The sequence below is a fragment of the Schistocerca gregaria genome, chromosome 1, assembly GCF_023897955.1.
Source record: "Schistocerca gregaria isolate iqSchGreg1 chromosome 1, iqSchGreg1.2, whole genome shotgun sequence".
In the NCBI taxonomy this organism is placed as follows: Eukaryota; Metazoa; Arthropoda; class Insecta; order Orthoptera; family Acrididae; genus Schistocerca; species Schistocerca gregaria.
This window is the reverse complement of record NC_064920.1, coordinates 1,064,670,040-1,064,679,551: the sequence shown is the minus strand read 5'-3', so window position 1 is coordinate 1,064,679,551 and position 9,512 is coordinate 1,064,670,040. Positions and strand designations below refer to the sequence as shown.

At 43.7% G+C, this 9,512-nt stretch overlaps 2 non-coding genes across 2 annotated transcripts; one reads left to right on the top strand and one right to left on the bottom strand.

The window, feature by feature from the left end:
- Window positions 1-2,665: 2,665 nt before the first annotated feature.
- Trnat-agu (transfer RNA threonine (anticodon AGU)) lies at window positions 2,666-2,737 on the bottom strand. The gene has a single exon. It is a non-coding gene; the product is annotated as a tRNA-Thr (tRNA).
- A 236-nt stretch (window positions 2,738-2,973) lies between these two features.
- On the top strand, window positions 2,974-3,045 carry Trnai-aau (transfer RNA isoleucine (anticodon AAU)). Its single transcript has one exon. It is a non-coding gene; the product is annotated as a tRNA-Ile (tRNA).
- The last annotated feature ends 6,467 nt before the right edge of the window (window positions 3,046-9,512 follow it).

Genomic DNA, 9,512 nt, shown 5'->3' with positions numbered 1-9,512 from the left:
CTCGTTGTCCTTCACCGTTGACTCCATCTTACAGTCCCCAAGATGACAGTTGCTGTTGTTCTCTATACAGATGGGTTTGCTAACACTGGTTTCCAGCATCGCGACACCACTTATCATTCCAGGCATATACTACCAGGTTCTGTGGCTGTGGGTCAACTGCTGCCCAACCAACTACCACAGCACCAGAAAACACAGATTGGCTCATGTAATTTGCATACAGTGCTGCTCATTCCTATTGTCAGCTTGCTGTCCGTGACTCAACTGTCCAGATGAAAGCTCCAAGACAACGTCTTTGCTGCTGTTCGCTGGGCAATTACAGGAACCAGTTATTCCAGAACGAAAAGTCACCAGATGGCGTGCTAGCCATCGACCAACGCCACTTTCGAAATGGCGTCCTGCAATTGCTTCCCATGGCCCCCACCACCGTTTCAGTGCCACACATCAGGCTCCCTTTGGCTGTCATTTGTACCCAGTCGGCGCCTTGTAGTGGCACTGTGCGTGGTTAAATTGATGTTGTGTGCGCTCTCTGCCGCAGTGGGAACACGTCATGTAGCTGGCGCCAACTGCTGAGCAGGGCGGGACTTCGGGTGTTCCATGTGCCGCTAAGTCACTGCACAGTAATGACTGAGGAAACTGATGGCACAACTGTACATTTTGGATATCCTGCGTCCTCACGTGTTCTCTCATATAGCAGTACTATGATGCCTATTTTTTATAGGAGAATGTTCATCCACAAATGGCTTTTGTCTCTAAGAACCATCTGTCATGTTGAGGTACTCCCATGGATAGCGACAACCTCAGATCTGTCAAATGGCTCTGAGCACTATGGAACTCAATATCTGTGTCATAAGTCCCCTAGAACTTAGAACTACTTTAACCGAACTAACCTAAGGACATCACACACATCCATGCCCGAGGCAGCATTCGAACCTGCGACCGCAACAGTCGCGCGGTTCCTGACTGCGCGCCTAGAACCGCTAGACCACCGCTGCCGGCTGAGTTCTGTCTCTCACAGGACATGAGTGGGGCCATCTCCTATTCCAGTATCCAGGATATCAAAGAACCAATTACAAGAACTGTTGTCGAGCTTGCCTCAACGGTCTTATGACACCGTTCACAATCGAATCAGTGCGTGCAAACAGGACAGAAGTGGCGCAACGTCATACTGGTAAGTGGGTTCATACTGTAAAGTATCGCTGGATTTTGTATTCACTGGAATGACGAGTCATGATTCAGTCTGTTTTATCTTCCTCTTCTGGGTGTTTCAGGTAGCTATGCTAAATGGCAAAATGCTATTTTTACATCATACAACACAAACACCAAGACTCTTTAACAGATTTCTCTTGGCACGGCTAAAATTCCTTTTATATATATCGATGACTCTTCATTCAATAAATACTGAATCCAGATCCACATTTCATTTGCATGTGCGATGCTAGAATGTCCTGCTTTGGAGATATCGGTGGATCATTTGTTAGTGATGAAACTCGAGAAGGAGGTTGTTGGTCAGGAATCAGTTGGTGCGAAAGTGTGGTGACAGAATATGACACCTCGTGGTTTGTACTGTGTAATCATTACATCGCCCGTCCACATCTCACATTTAATTTTGCACAGCTTCTCAGCTTCTTGCAGTAAGAGACCATAAGAGATCTTCAGATTTAAATGTTGACATAAGGGACTTAGAATTGTAGCCAAAGTTTCAATGAATTTCGGAATACTTACGGTCAAATAAGGCTTAAAGGAAACGCAATACTCCTTCAGAATTTTTAAACTCATCTTAAAAAGTAGGAATCAACGCATCTATCAAGCTATGATATAGGTGGCAGAATATGACACCTCGTGGCTTGTACTGTGTAATCAGTAGATCGCCTATCCACATCTCACATCTAATTTTCCCTGCTTCTCAGCTTCTTGCCCTAATAGAGCATAAAAGATCTTCAGTTTTAAATATTGACATAAGGGACTTCGAACTGCAGACAAAGTTTCAATGAATTTCCGTATACTTACGATCAAATAAAGCTTGAAGGACACGCAATACTTCATCAGAATTTTTAAACTCATTGTCAAAAGTAAGAATCAATGATTCTATCAAGATACGATATAGGATCTGTGAGAACGTAGACATCCACCGAATTTTCGGTAGAGTATAGTCCACGCTATCACGAAGATAGCAACGGCAGATAACTACCACACTGTTAGCTTGACATATGCATGCAAGTTACTGACAGGCATAATATTGCCGAGAACTGCACTGCATACAATGAGGCGTGGGAGTTAGCCCCGCTGATTGGAGGGCTGTGAGGTGCTAGTTCAAACCCAACCAACCTCAATTATATGTCGTGTAACATATATCAGTTCCAGTAGGTTCTCGAAACTTTTGGTGTTCGAAATATTGGTATATACCGAAATATTTGATGTCTGCATAACTAGCCGCATTCTCCATCCATGAATTCAGTTTCATTCTGGCTGCGCAATGGCGTTCATAATAAGAATGTTACCAGTCCTAAGTATTGCACTTCACTGATAACCCTGCTTTCAGATTTGTCCGTGATTCTTACTGCGACGTGACATTATTTGATGGAGGCATCATGTACTTGAAAACGTCTCCATCATCTCACGATAATGATCAAATATGATCGAAGCAGACTAAATCAATTAAAATTTGTGCCGCGGCCGGGACTCGAACCCGGGTCTTCTTGCTTACTAGGCAGATACGCTACCACTACACCACCGAGGCACTATGGCAGACATAGCTGCACGAACTACCTAGGTCGAGTTCCCTCCCCAACACAAACTTTAATTCATTTTCCCTTAATATCGTCACTATTGCCAGGGCTCGCCGGTATTGGCGAGCTAACCAGCCAATACCGGCGAGCCCTGGCAATAGTGACGATATTAAGGGAAAATGAATTAAAGTTTGTGTTGGGGAGGGAACTCGACCTAGGTAGTTCGTGCAGCTATGTCTGCCATAGTGCCTCGGTGGTGTAGTGGTAGCATATCTGCCTAATAAGCAAGAAGACCCGGGTTCGAGTCCCGGCCGCGGCACAAATTTTAATTGATTTAGTCTGCTTCGATCATATTTGATCATTATCGTGAGATAATAACGAGACGTGAGTCTCAAAGGACACATTTAATTATAAGGTCTCCATCATCGTTGCTCCAATTACCTACTGCATATGCTGTCGCCTATAAGCACAGGAACCGGAATACAAGCAGTACGTTGTTCCTAAGATCCGTGTATTCAGGAGGGAGTTGGATTCCAAAACAGTGCTGCGCGGGATTAGCCGAGCGGTCTTAGGCGCTGCAGTCATGGACTGTGCGGCTGACCCCGGCGGAGGTTCGAGCCCTCCCTCGGGCACGGGTGTGTGTGTTTGTCCTTAGGATAATTTAGGTTAAGTAATGTGTAGGCTTAGGGACTGATGACCTTAGAAGGTGCCCATAAGATTTCACACACATTTGAACATTTTTTTTTTTCCAAAACAGTAGTATGTCACCTCCACATCAGGCATCCATTAATGTTTTCCAGGGACCCTGGAAATGGCCAAAATGATTCAATCGAGTCGTCAAATACACACTTGAGAGGACACGGTGTGATTGGCAAATGAGCGCTTTTACTGGGACAAGACAGACCGTCAGTTGTTCGAGAACAACGAAGAGAAGCTCAGTAGCTGAGATAAATACAAGGCCGAACGGGAGAATACGTTTTGTGACAATCAGCAACAAGTCCTCTTAGCAAATAAACAGAACAGGGCCCAAGGTCATGGGGAAACGACACTGTATTAGGGACAGAATGTTTTAACTCTGTGCCATACTGTGAATCCGAATATGACAGAAGCAAGCAAAATGAAATGAGTCGAAGACTTATACTAATGTCTTCTGGTAAAGGATGCCACACCGATAATGTGGTGCCAGGGCATAGAGGAAAGTCAATAGGAAATAGTAGGACGACAGGGGTGTGGCCCACTCACGGATGTGGTCCCTCGTTTCCCTCATATGTCAGGTTGTAAGACAGGATACAGAGTATTTTGTGGTCCTGTGAGCAACAGATGGCATTCATAAAAGTTGACTTTACACGCTGCAGGTGATAGAAAATGTTGAAGAAGAGGTGTACGGATTTTTAGCACCCGTCTCCGCTGCTAGTCGAACGCGCAAGGCAGAATGGCGTCGGCCAAATCGGACTTACTTGCGGCAGCCGTCGAACACATCACTGAACCAGCTTGGGAACAACCAACTTCTCCATCGAGTACAACGACTCGCGGAACAGCAGACATTTGGTTGATAGAGGGCAACACGCCGGTATGTTTCCGCTGAGGACGCACTGGACACGTAGTACGCTTCTGCACAGAAAGAAGACAAGTTTTCTGCAACTGCTACACCACCAAACGTCAAACATCACAATTCTATTCGCCAGTCAACTGTAAATGATTATAGTTCACCTGTAGGACGAAGCGTACCGCCGAATCCTAGACGCGGTCACTTCCTAACACGTAGTAGCCATTCCCCGTCACGCCACAGAGGTACCGCCCACTCGCCTAGTCGCCGAATTTAGGAAAACTTAGAGGCGTCCCTCTACAGAGGCGAGGCCGGCACGGAAGAAAATCTTCCATAGACGACAGTTACCGAGATGTCAGGATATCTCAGTGAAGTCATTAACGACTGCCAACGTTTTCAGGCGCTATTCGACTTAAGGGCTTCCTTTTCTATAATCTTCAATGTTTATCATCGTCATCTAAAGAAGACTTATATTCCGTGATAAGAAACTGATTGCGTTTAATGTCGTGGGAAAACGAATTGCAAGAGTGATCATCAGTGACAGAACACTTTCCTTAGAATTTGTCGTCAGAATGCAGTCATAATGTTATTCTCGTAGGCATCGCAAGCAGTCATAGAATTTGGAATATCAGAGCTATTCCGACAAGCACACGTAATAAATATATCTCTGGACAGTTATATGTTGCTGAGACATAATTTCGCCATCATCATCGAGACGACTTCCAGTTAAACTGTGAAGCTTGTGCTAACTGTAAAAAGCTACTCATGCTCACAAAGGTAGTGTACATAGCAGTGATGGTAACAAGCATTGCAGGGAGCTAAGGAAAATTGTGACCACCAACCCCAACTCATCTTTAAAGGTGGAGTGTAAGATCCGTCGTGCCAGCCCTGCTGTGGCGCCATCAACGAACAATCATGCTGCACCACCACTGCAGACAGTGCTCTGGAGGAAACGACTATCGTAATGCCCACAGCATTTGGCCTGACGGAGGAACAACGTCGGCGTTTGTTAACCTTTCTGACATATTGCATGCTTTCAAATACGTAGTGTAAAAAATGCTGAGCAAATTGTACTTCATTAACACTGTATCAACACCATGAATGATTCGTCAACCAGCCGGCACTCAGATAAGGTGTTGCCTGCTGAACGACGAATAATACAGAAGGAAGTCGAGAAGATGCTTCGAGATAACATAATTGAATCTTCATACAATTATTGGTCTTCTGCGATTCTTGTGTTGCAGGACGGCACACGAAGCTTCTGCATCGATTACCAACGGTTTAGCAAAATTACAAAGAATGATACCCACCAATTGCCGTGCACTGACGAATCCATAGACTGCTTGAGAGGAACCAACTACTTCCCAATAATGGTCTGGCAGTCACGAGTACTACCAGAAAATTGAGGTTGACGCGACTGATCGTGAAATGACTGCCTTCGTAACTCCTGACTTCAAAGTTATGCTGTTTGCACTGTATAACGCTCCAGCCAACCTTGAGCGTACGTTGAATTACCTCCTTCTAGACGGTAAAAGAATGTCATGTCTCTGCTATCTGGATGACACTGTCGCTTTTTCGATGACAGTTGAAAACCATTTAATCGACTATTTGTTATCAGTGCATAGCCCTAGTAAGACTTACTATAGCATAATGCCAGATTTTCCCACAATGAGGTGCAAAAAAAGCTCTTTCCTTGTCCTTAAGGAGGCGCTAACAGATCATCTAGTTCTAGCATTGTATGATAGGAAGGGTGAGATAGTCCTTCGCACTGATAGTTGCAGATATGGGATAGGTGCAGTTTAAAGTACAAATCCAGAAAGTGATAGCTTATGCTTTCATAGTTCTTTCCAAGAGACAACACTCTAAATGAAAGATGGTGTCATCAACAAATTCCAGACATATTTATTTGGAAGCCCATTCACTATTGCGACAGAACACCATTCTTCATGCTCCTGCGAGAAATGGGTACCAATTCCACCGGCTGCATCACCATTCCATCAAATTGGACTCAGTCTCTTGGGTAGGTTCCCAAAGTCGACAAATGGGTCAGTGGATAGTGTTCTGCTGTGACTTCCTCGCCTGATACGCCGTCACCAAAGCTGCACAAACTGCTGAGGCTCCCTGTATAAGACATCCCTTTGAAGCATGTTGCCGACAATTCGGTGATAAAAGTATACTGCTACTACTAGTGTTTAGGGATGTAATAGAAGTTTAATATGTTTTCTTATTCCATTTTGAAATGATAGCATTCGGCTTATGTCTGTTACACTCATTTTCTGAAATTACAACATTACTCTGGAAAAGTAAGGTTTTACTAAATGCGAAAAATCGTTCTACGCTACAAGATGGTAATGTACTTAGAAACAAATATGTAATGAAATTTAACAGTGTTGCAATCGAGAAAATCTTGCCAATACCGCATTTAATGTGTTACATAACTGACTTGCTATACAGGGTGGTACATTAGTCGTGACCGGGCCAAATATCTCACGAAATAAGCATCAAACGAAAAAACTACAAAGAACGAAACTTGTCTAGCTTGAAGGAGGAAAGCAGATGGCGCTATTGGCCCGCTAGATGGCGCTGCCATAGGTCAAACGGATATCAACTGCATTTTTCTAAATGGGAACCCACATTTTTTGTTTCACATTCGTGTAGTACTTAAAGAAGTGTGAATGTTTTAGTTGGACCACCTTTTCGCTTTATGGTAGACGGCGCTGTAATAGTCACAAACACATGGCTCACAATTTCAGACGAACAGTTGGTAACAGGTAGGTTTTTTAAATTAAAATGCAGAACGTAGGTACGTTTGAATATTTTATTTCGGTTGTTCTAATGTGATACATGTACCTTTGTGAACTTATCACTTATGAGAACGCATGCTGTTACAGCGTGATTACCTGTAAATACCACATTAATGCAATAAATGCTCAAAATGATGTCCGTCAACCTCAATGCATTTTGCAATACGTGTAACGACATTCCTCTCAACAGCGAGTAGTTCGCTTTCCGTAATGTTCGCACACGCATGGACAATGAGCTGACGCATATTGTCAGGCGTTGTCGGTGGATCACGATAGCAAATATCCTTCAACTTTCCCCACAGAAAGAAATTCGTGGACGTCTGATCCGGTGAACATGCTTCGACGACCAATCCACCTGTCATGAAATATGCTTTTCAATACCGCTTCAACCGCATGCGAGCTATATGCCGGACATTCATCAGCTAAAACACCTACTTGGGCATCATCATTTGTTGCAGGTCGTGGTTGACGTTTCACATGTGGCTGAACACTACCTGTTTCCTTAAATAACGGAACTATCCGGCGAACTGTCCGGACACTTGTATGATGTAGTCCAGGATACCGTGCACCATACATAGCACACGCCCGTTGGGCATTTTTATCACAATAGCCATACACCAACACGATATCGACCTTTTCCGCAACTGGTAAACGGCCCATTTTAACACGGGTAATGTATCACGAAGCAAATACCGTCCGCACTGGCGGAATGTTACGTGATACCACGTACTTATAGGTTTGTGTCTATTACAGTGCCATCTGTCACAAAGCGAAAGAAGTGATCCTACTAAACCTTTCGTATTTCTGTACGTACTACATGACTATATAATAAAAATGGGCGTTCCTATTTTTAAAAAACGCAGTTGATATCCGTTTGACCTATGGCTGCGCCATCTAGCGGGCCAACCGTAGCGCCATCTGGTTTCCCCCTTCAAGCTAGACGAGTTTCGTTCTTTGTAGTTTCTTCGTTTGATGCTTATTTCGGGAGACATTTGGCCCAGTCGCCATCAATGGAGCACCCTGTATACAGTCAGCAGTATGTGAAATCAAATTAAAAAGAAATATTACCAAAAACCACTTACAAGTTTAAAACATTTTGAAATAGAAGCTACTGGCAGTTAACAAAAAATTTCCACTCCTAAGAGAGAGAGAGAGGAAATTGTTAAGACCTTAATTGATCTCAGATAATTTGCAGATACACGTGTTCTTCGTCTTCCGTTTCAGGGCACAGAATGGTGCACGATTGGTTAAGTATGGCTTAAACATCCACAAATTATGTAACTAGATTTATAAATATGCTGAATTTTTCTCACCATAAAACTCTAACTGAAGAATTAGCAATATCCTCCAAATAGCATTAATGAGAGTATGTTATGCAGCACCTATATATGTAGACGTCGTAATATTTATAAACGCTGCCAAGGCACAACCTCACATCTCACAGCAACAAAAACGGCAGAAAATGCCATAAGCTGATAACGGTGGTTTCTGGTGCGGATTCCTTCAAGTGGTTCTGAACTCTGTCTCTAGACTGAAACAGTGGTGAGGAAAAATCATGTGTTCCAAAGTACGCTATCCTCCAGGTACAACACTCACTCCTACTAAATATTTTATGTAAGAAATTGATACGAGAGTCACTCCAAAAGAAGTGCACACTATTTTTGTAAAAATACAGTTTTCATTCTGCATGTGTGAAAGTCTTACAGTGTGTAGATACATTCTTCCCGCTTGTTTTCAAACTTAGTTCAACCTGTTCCCGTGAGTGGCGCCGTCACAGCATGTCATCAAGATGGCTGTTACACTTTACGTTCGTCAGAAGCAACGTGCTGTCATAGAATTCCTGTGATGTGAAAACGAAACAGTGGGAAACATCCACGAGAGGTTGAAAAAGGTGCATGGAGATGCTGCTGTCGATCGCAATACAGTTAGTCGGTGGGCAAGCAGGCTACGTGATGAAAGCAGGCACGGCAATATTGAGGATTGTCCTCGCAGTGGCAGGCCTCGTACTGCACACACCCCAGACAACGTGCAGAGAGTTGACGTATTGGTGACTGCTGACAGACGCATCACAGTGAACGAATTGTCACGCTACGTTGGGATAGGAGAAGGAAGTGCTTGCAGAATGCTGAAAGTGTTGGCGTTAAGAAAGGTTTGAGCCAGGATGTTGACAGTGGCTCACAAAGAAACAGGAAAAACGGTATGCAGCGAACTTTTGGAACAGTACGAGAATAGTGGAGATGAATTTCTTGGAAGAATTGTGACAGGTAATGAAACATGGCTCCATCAATTTTCACCAGAGACGAAGAGGCAATCAATGGAGCGGAGCGGTATCACGCAAATTCACCCAAGAAAAAAAATTCAAAACCACATCTTCTGCTGGAAAAGTTATAGCTGCGGTGTTTTTCGATTCCGAAGGACTCTTGCTTGTGGACATCA